The 13,688-nt window shown below is 34.9% G+C and overlaps 1 protein-coding gene and 1 long non-coding RNA gene across 2 annotated transcripts in view; one reads left to right on the top strand and one right to left on the bottom strand.

Annotated features, from left to right (window-relative positions):
• Positions 1-13,688, top strand: part of LOC141561376 (uncharacterized) — a 150,609-nt gene that overhangs the window by 55,024 nt on the left and 81,897 nt on the right. The gene's annotated exons all lie outside the window — the stretch shown is intronic.
• Positions 625-8,648, bottom strand: LOC141561375 (uncharacterized). The gene is made up of 3 exons (XR_012488037.1): positions 8,484-8,648; positions 7,538-7,590; positions 625-1,412 (listed from the first exon to the last, which is right to left on the bottom strand). It is a non-coding gene; the product is annotated as an uncharacterized LOC141561375 (long non-coding RNA).

Genomic DNA, 13,688 nt, shown 5'->3' on the forward strand with positions numbered 1-13,688 from the left:
AAGATAAATAAAAGGTTTTTGTAGAAATTTGGAAGTAAAGTTCAGTTAGAAAGACGCCAGGCCAAAGGTGGCCGCTGGGCGGGCAGGAACCCTTACCTGGCCAGAAGGATAACCATGTGTTGAGTGGAAGGGCTCGTGCAAAGAGAGAGCTCCAGCTGGGCTCTTTCATACCTAAAAGGAGATTGTGGGCAGTGCCAAACTCTTGGTGACCTTTTCAGATAAGGAAGAAACTGACTGGGGGGGCTGAGAAAACCCAAGCCAGCTCAGATCCCTTGGGGGCAGGGCCCAGATATTCATCCATGGGGGTTGAGAATTTTAAAGGGAACCTCAACCCTTATCAATAGGCAGAGAAAGTGACAAACTGCAGGAAAAAATGTATGAATTTGATTACTTTTCAAGGCCCTTTCAATAGGTAATGCAAGATCATTATAAAATGAGTCCTTTTCTTATCTAATTTCATAATAATAGTTCAGTCTGTCTCTGCCTTTATCTGTCTCTTCATATGTGAATATATAAAATGATTTCACAGATGTGTATTTATATGTGTGGATATATATAATATTTCTATTTTCATATTCATCTATTTACATCTATTTTCATTTTAAGGAATGCCTCATTTGAAAATTGCATCAAAAACATCGTATTTATTTGAATGTGGTGAGTTTTTTGAAATGACATTAACATTTACAGATTACATAGTTATTGGAACACTACTGAAACATAACTTTCAGGCAATCCAAGTATTCTATTTTCTTTCCTGTTGGGAGTTGTCATCTATTGGGTAGGGGACAAGGATGGGGGGAATTTCTACTATGGAAAAGTCAAACATTAATTTCACATTAGGAAAATGACTGATGGTTCATTTTTTTCTCTAAATACTAATTTAAGTCACTTTCAAACGTTTGACTATTTCAGACAATGGTGAAATCCATTTGAAAAAAAAAAGATTCCGGAAAAGTTTTTGTTGGTGAGTTTCTATTGGAATCTCTTAGATTAGAATTAACTTTGTGTTGAGGTCCAATATTCATATTAAATGGGATCATTTAAAACAGCTTATGCTGATACTTATTCAAAATGGTCAAATAAAACAGTGATTGCATAACACAAAGAAAAACATGCTCTTGAAGAAGAGTGGTGAGCAGTGAGGTTCCATCTCTACCAAGGCCCTGGGGATGTTGATCAGTGTACCATTAAATCCATTTCACTCCTTTGGTCTCTCCATTCATCAAGCTAGCTCAGGAAAACTGTGTGAAAAGCACAGGAGAAAGCAGGAGGTGTAACAAAGGAGAGGGGGTGGGGCAATCATTTTTTTCAAGCATGTCTGGGGAATTTCCTATCCTCTCACAGCCAGGAAGGTCTCAATTGGAAATGACTTCTGAGAAAAGGTGCCAGGTTCTGATGAAGCAGCCATCCTAGAAAGGGAAAGGACTTGGCTGAGTCAGAAAAGGGCCAAAATGAGTGACCTTGAAACAACCCATCCAGAAGAAAAAGAATGAATGAATAATATCATATGATCTTTTCTCAAAATAATTGTATTGTGTTCTGCTAGGTGCTTTTCAGTGTAGAGAAAAGATAATTATGAGAAATGTTTTTTTAAGAAATAATGTTGTGTATTTGTCATTGAAATAAGCAGAGAGATGCCATCTCTACACACAACATGCTGACAGACATAAAAATCATCATGGGATATCTCATTACAAAGGGCTTTGAATAAAATTTCAACCTAGTGAGAAATATCGCAGCTTTAAAACAGTTATGAAGGGATCCACATTCAATGGAAATATATGTATCTAATTATATTTTGGCTATATCTTTGTTTAAGAAATTAAATGTTTAAAAATCAATCCTTGACAGGGATTCTCTATTGTCAGAGCATGGAGTACAATAACCTGTTCAGAATTATCTTCACCATCATGATCTCTTCCAAATTTTTATGTCACTCAAGGTGATGTTGCTTTCATCGACTCCAAGCATAGTCAGCACTAAAGATGTAATATCTGCCTAACTAAATTATCCTACTATTTCCCATTCCCCACTGTATGCTTACAATCAATGAACAATTTGAGTCTATTTCTGAACTCTCTAGGACCCTAGTTTTAGAGAAGAAACCAATCATCTCACAACTTGGTCAACTTCTTTGCATTTCCAAATCTCTCCACTTAACTAAATCCATACACACAAATTCCAATTTTACTTTCACATTTGTAAAATAGTCCTCCAAGAGAGGAGAAATATATATATATATATATATATATATATATATATATATATATATATATATATATATATATATATATATATATATATATATACTGTGGATGATATATTTGTAGCCACATGAACAAGTGCTCCAAATCACTATTGATCAGAGAAATGCTAATCAAGACAAATCTAAGATATCACTACATACCTGCCAGATTGGCTAAGATGACAGGAAAAGATAACGAATGTTGGAGGGGATGTGGGAAAACTGGGAGACTGATACATTGCTGGTGGAACCGTAAAGAGATCCAACTATTCTGGAGAGCTGTTTGGAACTATGCTCAAAAAATTACCAAACTGTGCATATCCTGTGATCCAGCATTGTTTCTATTAGGATTATATCCCATAGATCTTAGAAGAGATAAAGGAACTCACACGTGCAAAAATGTGTGTGGAAGCCCCTTTCATAGTGGCAAGAAACTGGAAACTATATGCTCATCAATTGGAAAAATGGCTGAATTATGCTATATGAATGTTATGGAATCTTATTTTTTGTGAGAAATGACCAGCAGGGTGATTTCAGAGGGGCTGGGAAAGGCTGACATGAACTGATTCAAAGTGAAATGAGCAGAACCAGGAGATCATTATACACAACAGCAAAACTCTACAATGATCAATTCTGATGGACGTGGCTGTCTTCAAAATTGATGATTCAAACCAGTTCCACTTGTGCAGTAATGAAAAGAACCATTTACACCTAGAGAGTGAAATGGGAACAGTGTGTGGAAAACAACATAGCATTCTCACTCTCTGTTATTTGCTTGCATTTGTTTCTTTTTTTTCAGTTTTTCTTTTTCTTCCTTCTTGATCTGATTTTTTCTTGTGCAACTGGATCGCTGTGTATGCATATTGGACCTGGAATGCATTTTGGCATAGTTGGCATGTGTTTTGGCATATTTGGTATGTTTTTACTGATGAAGGGGGAATTTTGCAGCTCTAGGTTATGCAGTGGTTAATGTTGGAAAAATTACCCATGAATATATGCTTTGTGAATAAAAAGCTTTAATAAAAAAACTGAAAAAAAATCTGTGAAAACTAGTTATACGTTCTGATGAAGCAGTCTTCTGAACAAAGACTTGGCAAGTCAAGCAAAGTGCCAAAATGAGTGAGCTGAAACAGCACATGAGGAAGAAAAAAAAAGCTAAACTATCATATATTCTCACTATCCCCAAACTAGCAGTATTGTTTTCCACTAGAGGCTTAGCATAGTAGAGTAAGCATAATTATGGGAAAAACACTTATAACAAATAACTTTAATATTCATTTGTCATTATAAAAGGATTTAACATATAAATGGATTTTCTATTCCAGGAAAGAGATGGAAAACCAAGGAGAGGACGACAAATAGAGTAAAGCTAATCGTGAAATTATTTTACATAATGAATTCAATAATTTTTTTGGTTATGTATGCGTTTCATAACAAATTTTCTATGGAGCAATAGTGAGGATGCAACCATATTTTTACATTATGATATACTTGCCGACATAAGGCTGTTATTCAAAAAGTTTTCAAAATGATACAATTAAAGAACACCCCCTTGTACTTGTAATAGTATCTTATGCATGTTGGCTATTTACAACTGGTGCCACAGAAAGTTTAAGATATCCACCATTCTGTATATAGGGAATTGCCTAATATTGACTTTCCCCCTAAGCTCAAAACAATTAAGGGAATAATTGTTAATAGGATGATTTCTAAAATGACACAGCAAGACATCAAGTGTATAGAACTGTCATTGTCAAACAATTATACAATAAATCCTACATCAGAGACTAAAAACATTTCTGATTCTAAAGGAGGACTGTTGACTCTCACTTGAAATCTCTCACAGATGTCATTGGAAGTGAAAGAATGGAAAACCTCATGGTCCAGAAAGAGATGGGATACTACAAATGAGGGTGAGCAAATTTAGCCCAAAGATGCTTAAATACACAGACTTACTTTAACAAAGAGTTAAAAACTGAATAATAACCTGTGAAAATAAGCAAACAACAGAAAAAGATTCTGATGATAAAAAGTTACTATGGTGACAAGGAAGATCAAAATAAACACTCAGAAGAAGGTAAAGTCAAGGCTACTATTTCTAAAGCTTTCAATAAAAGTAAGAATTGGGTTCAACTCATGAAGAGCTCAAACGGGATTTTGAAAATCGAGGAAGAGAGATAAGAGAAAAAAGTCAGAAGATAAATGAAAGTGACGCAAAAAGAAATACAAAAAGCTACTGAGAAGAATACCTTAAAAAAAAAAATTGGCCAAATGGTAAAGGGAGCTACAAAAGCTTAATGGGGAAAATAATTCCTTAAAAATCAGAATTGAGTAAATAGAAGCTAATGACCTTAAGAGAAAGCAAGATAAAATAAAAAAATACCAAGTTCTCTATGAAATTTCTCTATGAAAAATGGGGGAAAATGTGAAATATCTCATTAAAAAAAAACTGGAAAATAGATCTATGAGAAACAATTTAAAAATTATTACTCCATCTGAAACTCATGATCAGAAAAAAAAAACCTAGATGTTTTAATTTCAAGAAATTATCAAGGAAAATTTACCTGATATTCTAGAATCAAAGGACAAAGTTGATATTAAGGATCCCACTGATCCCCTGCCTCTGAAAGAGATGCCAAGATCAAAAATATTTCCAGGAATATTATAGCCAAATTCTTTAACTTTCATGTCAAGGAGAAAATAATGGGAGCATCCAGCAAAAAGCAATTCAAATAATATGGAGCCACAGTCAGGATAACAGAAGATTTAGCAATTTTTACACTAAAGAACCAGAGAGCTTGGAATATGATATTTTGTAGTGCAATGGAGCTAGGGTTATAACCAAGAATTTGAATGCAATCCTTCAAGGAAAAAAGGATATGAAAATTCAGTGAAATAGAAAACTTTCAAGCCTTCATGATGAAAAAATGAGAGATGAAAAAAAATTTTTAATTTCAAATCCAGGACTCAGGAGAAACATAAAAAAAAAGTAATTTTAAAAGAGAAATCAGAAGGGATTTACATTTCTATCTGGAAGGATAATACTTGTAACTCATAAGAACTTTCTTATTGTTATGTAAGTTAGTAGGAGTAAAATATGGACAACAGAGCACAGGTAATAAAAAAGAGGTGAGAAAGTAATGCCCTTGGAGAAAGGAAAAAGGAGATTTAGAATACCATTAATTTATCCACCATAGAAGTATCAAGAAAAAGCTTTTAACAATGGAGGGGAAGAGCAAGAGAAAGGATTAAGTGAATCTAACTCTCATCTAACCCAAAATCTAATCTAACTCAAAGAGGAAATAACATACATACTCAGTATGGGTATAGAAATCTTATCTTACCCTGCAGCAAAATAATAGGAAGGAAATATGAGAAAGATGGAAGGTGATAGAAGAGAGAGCATATTGGGGAAGGGGATGGTCCAAAGTAAAACACTTTGAAGGAGGAAGAGGGTAAAAGGAAAGAGAAAATAGTATAAACTGGGGTAATTTTGAAGCAAATTTCTCTGATAAAGGTCTCTTTTCTCAAATGTCTATGGAACTAAGTCAAATTTATAAGAAATAAGAACCATTACCCCACTAATAAATGATCAAAAGATATAAATTACACCCCAGGTCTATAAGGTCATGGATATACTTTACCTTACAATACTATGACTAGGCATGAATACTGAAAGAGATTTTTAAAAGAAAATATTGTATATGCAAAAATATATATCTTTTCTAAGGATAACCAATTGGAAACTGCAAGAAGGTTCATCAGTTAGGGAATGGCTGAATAAATTTTATGTGATTATGATGGAATATTATGATTTTACAAGAAATGATGAACAGGATATTAAAAAAAAACTTGGAAAGTCCCATATGAACTCAAGGAAAGTGAAATGTAATGTGTACAAAATAATAGTAATGTTGTAAAGACGATCAGTTGTAAATGACTTTGCTATTCTCAGCAATACAATGATACAAGACTACTTTGAGGGACTTATGATGAGAAAATGCTACCCATATCCATAGAAAGAACTGATTCTGTTTGAATACAGACAGAAGCATACTTTTTTCTTTATTTTAAGTGATTTCTTTGAGGGTTAGGAGATCTATGTTTTCTTTCACAACATAAATTTGATGGAAATGGTTTATATAACTTCATATGTGACTTCTAAAAGGGGGTGTTGGGGAAGTAAGGTGAAAATCAGGAACTCAAAACTTAAAATTTATATTTATCATTTTAAATGTAAATGGAGAAATAAAAATAGTTCTACAAAGCAATGTTACAACAAATTCAAATGAGCATAAAAATGGAGGCACTGCAGAAGAAAACATGTAGGAAGAAAATGAATGCTGAGGTTCTGTTTCAACATCTTAACTGATTAGAAATTCATTTTATCCTAAGGCCAAAGTGTAAACTGCCTAGCACCATTTAAACAGCTTCTCGTTTTTTATATACTATAAGTAAAATCATAATCACAAAACCACAAAAACTTCAAGGGAAATTATTTATGGCATTATCTTCGCGAAAACATTTTAAATGAGGCAAAAATGTACTAAGTATTTAAAACGGAATGGTCATTTCTACAAGGACAGTAATTGCAAGTAAGTTATCACATTCCAATGGAAATTTTGTAGCTGAATTTCAATGCTACTTGCTAAAGTGTATATGGAGAGTTTGGGAAAATTTGGTAACTAATTGCCTTCTTAAGTGTGAGGACGGGAGTAGATTACTATCACTTTTAAAATAGTCTACAGTGAGTTAGCCAGAAATAGTGAATTTTGTAATATGAAATGCTGGAGTAAATAGCCTGTGAGAAAAATACAACACTAAATAACTGATACTATAAATTGGGTTATATGTGATGCCAAAATAAATTAGGTACTATTGCATTTATTCTGTTCTCCTTTTAAGTAAAATGTATTATTATTGTTTTATGATTATGATGATGATTATATCATATCAGAAAACTTGTTATATCTATGGTTTTGAGCTAAGCTACCCTAGCTATGTAATTTGTGATCTGTCTAAATATAATTCAAACATTAATATAAGTGATGTGGTTAATTATAACAGGAACTATTATAATCAGAATTCTTCACACTGTTCCTTGTTTTAGAGTTCTGGCACAGAGAATGCCATCCTCATCAGAATGTTTGGTTTAGCTGTCAAATAAAGCATCCCAAAATGTAATCAAACTTATGTATTGATTGAGCAGGTTGCTGGTATGGTGGAAAAACCACGAGGCCTTAGATCAAGAAGATCTGAATTTGAATCAAGGCATATATACATACTTACAAATTGTCTGATCCAGGCCAAGTCATATAATGCTTGTCTCAGAGGTTCCTTATCTGTGAAATGAGGACACATTAGAAAAAGACATGACAAAACACTCTATATCTTTACCAAGAAAATGCCACAGAGTCAACTCTGAGATTTTTCTTTCAAATCTCCAGAAAATTTCATGGGAAAAACTTCAGCTAGCCATGTAACATCCTTAACTGGAGGATCAGCCCAGGACTCCCCAAAATTACAAGGAATAAGGATTATCTGGGATGGGGACAAGCTAGAAGCCTTTTCAATAATATCAGGGTAAGGATGTTATTATCACCACTATTACTCAATATTGCACTAGCAATGTTTTCTCTAGCAATAAGGGAAGACAAAGAAAGTGAAGGAATTAGGACTGGCAATGAGAAAATGCAACTGTCAGTCTTGCCAGAGAAGATGATGGTAGGCTTGGAGAATCCTAGAGAATCAAGGCAGAACTACTTAACTTTACTTTACATAAGTTAACTTAGTAGTTAACTTAACGTTAACAAAGTTGCAGGATATAAAATACATGCCCATAAATCACTAGAATTTGTTTAAATCGGCAAGAGAGCCAGCAGCACGAGAGAGAAATCCCATTTAAAATAACTCACAATATAAAGCGTTTGGGAGTCTCTCTGCCAAGACAAACCCAGACGATCCCAAAACACTTGCTTGTCTCATGAATAAAGTCAGATCTAAACAATTCAAAAGATCTCATCTTCTCAAGGGCAGGCCCAGCCAATATCATGAAATAACCATTTCACCTAAATTAACTTGTTTGGTGCTCCTTCCTGTCAAATTACCCAAGACAAAGAGGAGAGTAAAATATTTGACAGAGCTAGTCAAAATAACCAAATCCACGTAAAAGAACAAAGAGGAAGGATATCAAGGAAATCAACGAAAAGGGCAAAGGAAGGAGATCTGGTCTTACCCCCTCTCCAATATAAAAGTGGTTAGTTATGTGGCAGCAGCCACTGCGGCCCCAGTGTGCGAGTGACCATGGCGCTGGCGCCCCAACGGCTGTAGCTGCGCTGGGGCCGGTACTGGACTGGCGGCAACGCCAGCAGCCCCAGGAAGGGAGACTTCAACCGGAACAGATGCCCGGGAAGCGAGCTCGCCGCGTGCAGCCGCTCCTGAGCTGCAGATTCTCACCTTCCCTCCCTCCCAAACCCTCACTGAGAATGCCAGCCGTGTTTGGGATTCTGACTACCCCTTCCCTCAATCGGCCCGCCCTCCCATCACCATGTTTCCTTATCCCCTTCCCTCCCACCCTGCTGTCCTGTAAGATACATTTCTTTACTCAATTGTACATGTTTGATATTTCCCAATTGAGCCAAGCATGTTAACCCGCCTTCTACTCCTTATCTCCCTCCTCTTCCTTTCCATTGTAAAAGCTTTTTCTTCCCTCTTTTATGTGTCACAATCCCATTCTACCTTTATAGGTTATAGGTTAACAGCTTCCTCCCTATATATTCCTCTCAGCCCTTCATCTTTTTTTCTTAGATATTCCCATTCAACTCCCACCTGTGCCTTCTATGTATACTCCTTCTAAGTGCACTAAAAATGAGAAAATTCTGGTAAGTTACCAGTCTCATCTTCCCTTGGAAGAATGTTCACAATTTTACCTTATTAAGTCCTTCATGATCTTCCTTTTTATGTTTGTCGAGAGTCTAATATTCCAAAGTCAAATTTTCCATTCAGTTCTGGTCTTTTCATGAAGCATGTTGAAAGCCCTTTAGAAAATGTAGTTCATCTTATACCTTCGGAATCCAATTCTTATCTTCCAACAAGAAATTTGGTTTTACACACATATACTGTATCTGGGATATACTGTAACACATTTAACATGTATGGGATTGCCTGTCATCTAGGGGAGAGGGGAGAGGAAGGGAGGGGAAAATTTGGAAAAGTGAATGCAAGGGATAATGTTGTAAAAAAACAAACAAACAAAAATGTCCATGCATATGTACCGTCAAAAAAATTATAAAACTAAATTTTAAAAATGTAGTTTAAAGAAAAACTGCTTTGGCATCAAATAATGCAAATGAAGATAGGAAGAATCATAATAAACGGGATTGAATTTTATGCCCAGCCTAAGTCAGGGGCCATCAGAATTGCAACGTCTTTTAATTGCTTTTCACAGAATGCCCTACATCTTTAACTTTGGTTCATCTGCTTCCAGCAAAATACAAAACATTCAACAGGTTTTGCACAAGAAAATGTGTCGGCTTCTTAGGGAGCTTTCAACTTCTAGACATCATTCTTGCTGCCAAACATTTGTTGAGTCACCTGGGGCAATCACTATGTCTGCATACCTGAAGACACAAGGGCATAGGCTTTGGAAGATGGGACAAAACCACACAGCTGTTGCTCTTTGGTGAATCACAGACAACCCACAACATTTCCTCCTCTGAACGTGTGCCAAGTTCTCTGGAAAAAAAATAAATGAAGGATATTTCCCATGTGCTGTATTTTTGTTTCAGCCTCAAGGAAAAATTCTCGGAATCATCTCTTTATTCGAGTAGTTTGCCTACTGAAATATTAAAATGTGACTTTTGTCATAGAAATTCTCTTAACTTAGGCAAAAAATATATAAGCAAACTTAAGTAAAAACAACACCTCAGTCCTAACAAACCTTGGCCGATTTAGAAAAGGAATGCAGGTTGCCCTTTTCCCAGGTGGATTTCTGTCAAAACTAATTTCCCAACATCCAGAACATCAAAGGCAGCCTTTACCTCTTCAACTCACTTCAACAGGAATTGTGCCTTATTTCGTTTGGGTCAACTTGGATTGTTTTAAGGAGAACTATCTTTGTGACATCAGAAGTCCCTGTAAGCAGGGTTGAGTCTGAAATTGAGGATGTTGTTGAGGGGAAACTTTGATGTTGTTTGATTGCTTAGGACATAAGAGGGGCATTCAGTGTTAACAGCTAATATTTGTTACTATACATGAATTTAAGCAGCATTGTGATGGCCAAATGCATACCCTCCATAATCTTTAAAAAATAATTCAAAAAACAAAAAGAAACATTCCTATTCCCTAAGCAGCTTGGAAGCCCAGCCCTTATGTCTCCTGATGGTGTTAGTTTGCAGGAGGTTGTGTGGCTGGGAGTCTACAGATATGTCTGTCTTAGTGTGTGTGCATATGTGTGCATATGTGCATGAGAGCAATCCTTAGTGGGGGCTGCTTCTGCAGATTAAGATATAAATGTCATTTTAATAAAGGATGAATAATAAACCAAAATAAGTTTCAGTTGGACATTATATACAAAGTATAAGTCTGAATTAGAATATTGATGGCCAGGATTGTGTTATCAACTGAGGGAAAGGAAAGATCTTAATCATGAAAAGTGAACATCATTAGTTAATGTTACAGTCTCCACTGGAATTGTGATTTCTCAAGAAAAATCTGAAATGATTCAGATAAGAATCGGTTTATTAAAACATATCTATTTTTCCCTCTATGTTTTAATGGCATCAACAAATAATAGAGTCAAAGCACTCCAGGTAGCAATAATTGAAAACCTAATAAAAAGGAAGTATTTCACCATTGTTCTTGTAATTCTCTCATACCCAGATTGATTTCAAGATTGATGCAGTAAAAAAAAAAAAAAAAAAAAAAAAAAAAAAATGTGCAGTTTGTTGAAAAAAAGAGCAATTTGTGTTTGAATTGTAAAAGTGTTCTATGCATAATCTTCTGGATTTCAGTTAACTGTGTGGTTCATCTTGGAATATTCTTTCTTAGCAGACAGTGAATAAAGTAGTGGTAATTTCCTTGCCTTCCTCCCTATCGTTTCTGCCTTATTCTTTTGAAAATCTGAGCATCAGGCTAGCTGCCTCATAATCAGGCATTTAATGTGATGTCACCTACTTGGCCTTGTGTTGAATCCTAAAGTCCGCCAGAGAAATAGCTTTGGGTTCCAGTTTTTTTTTTTTTTTTTTAATTGGCTTAAGGATTAAGAATAAGATGAAGAAAGCATCAGTGAGTCTCATCTGAATCTACCCAAGGTCTACTTTCATTGTTTCCAAATGCAATTCTATTTCTACCAATAATTAGCCTGGGCCCTTGCCACCTGTACTTAAGTTGAAATTGTGAGTGGGGAGAAAAATAGATCTACCTTTCCTCATCTCCTTTCCACCAATATTGATAGAATTATTGACAATGAGTGTTCTCTGTTTCTAGCAGAAAAAACAAAAAACAAAAAAACAAAAAACAAACAAAAAAAAAAACATCCCCTTGTCTCTCTGTTTTAATTCTGTTTCCTCCTGTTCTTTGTCTAAATAGCTAAAAATTTCTGCCCTAGAGAATAAAAGCCTTTCAGGATTATTTCGCATAGTGAATCTCTTTCCATTTAAGGTAAAAATGAGGTCACCAGAACCAGGAGAAGCCAAAGGGAAGAGGCCATAACTCCTGGACTTGGAGATCTTTGAGACTGAAGGAGAACTCAAAAAATGGTGAGACCAAATGTTCATTAGCTAGGCAACTAATTCACAAGGTTACCTTGGACAAAAATAATTGAAAATGCTTTAGAAGCCCAGAGCAGCTATCCAATGGAATTTTTAAACATTTTTTTTTCATCACTGCATTTAGTTATCGAGGTTTTGATAACTTTATTTGAGACGGACGTTGGATTTGCCCCATTGCTGTTTGGACCATAATAAGTATTTATTATTAAAAGTATCACCTCAGACAAAATGATTGTTCTTTCTAAACCTTTAAATCACTAATCAATATTGGTTATATAGGGCAAATGATAACTTTGGTAATGCTGGGAAATAATACTTGGGCCCCTATTTTAATAGCTGTCAGTCATGATAAGGAGGCTTTATTGAGATCTATTCTAACATCAAAACAACACAGTGCTGAAACACAAAAAAACACTCATGTTTTCTAATCAGTTTTACCAAAGGTTTATCTCTTTTATGTTTTTTTCATAAAATCAACTCTTATTTTTAGTTATTAATTCAATAGTTTTTTTTTTATTTTCAATTTTATCAATTTCTCCTTTTAATTTTAGAATTTCAAGTTTAGTATTTGATTGGAGGTTTTAATTTGGGCTTTTTCTAGCTTTTTAAGTTACAAGCCAAATTCATTGATCTTTTATTTCTCTGTTTTATTCAAGTAAGTCTCTAAAGATAAAAAAAATTTCCTGTTATTACCGCTTTGGCTATATCCCACAAATTTTGGTATATTGTCTCATTGTTGTCATTCTCTTGAGTGAAATTATTGGGTCTATGTTTTGTTGTTTCACCCAGTCATTCTTTAGGATGAGATTATTTAGGTTCCAATTACTTTTTGGTCTATTTATCGCTAGTTTGTTATTGAATGTAGTTTTTATTGTATCGTGATCTTTAACTTTTCTTATTTGTTTTATGGTTTGATTTATCTAATTCTGAGAGTGCAAAGTTGAGATCTCCCACTATTATAGTTTTGCTCTATATGTCTTCTTGCAACTCTCTTAACTTTTCCTTTAGGAAGTTAGATGCTACAACACTTGATGCATATATGTTTAGTATTGTTATGGCTTCATTGTTTGTGCTACCCTTTAGCAAGATAATATGTCCTTCCTTATTTTTTTAATTAGATTAAATTTTTCTTTTGCTCGATCTGAGATAAGGATGGCTACCCCTGCTTTTTTTTTTTTTTTTTTTACTTCACCTGAAGTATAATAGATTCTGCTCCAACCTTTTACCTTTATTCTGTATGTATCACCCTGCTTTAAATGTGTTTCCTGTAAATAGCATATTGTAGGGCTCTGACTTTGGATCCAGGCTGCTTTCCTGCCTCCACTTTACAGGGGAGTTCATCCCATTCATGACTAATTCTGTATTTCCTGCCATCTTATTATCACCAGATTATGCTTTTCTTTTTTCTTATCCCCCTTACCGCCCTCCCCAGTATTAAACTTATGGATACCACTGGCCTCAAGCACCTCTCCCTCTTTATAGTAGTCCCTCTGCCCCCTGTGAATCTCTTCCCCTTTCTTATACCGTATTACTCTTTTCCTTTTCCCTTTTCTTCTTCCACTTTTTAATGATTTTAGAAGTTTCTCTGCAAAGCAAATATGTCAGTTAATTTCTCTTTGAACCAAATCTGATGAGAGTAAGATTCATACAATGTTACTCCCACTCCCTAA

The sequence above is a fragment of the Sminthopsis crassicaudata genome, chromosome 3 (genome assembly GCF_048593235.1).
Source record: "Sminthopsis crassicaudata isolate SCR6 chromosome 3, ASM4859323v1, whole genome shotgun sequence".
Lineage (NCBI taxonomy): Eukaryota > Metazoa > Chordata > Mammalia > Dasyuromorphia > Dasyuridae > Sminthopsis > Sminthopsis crassicaudata.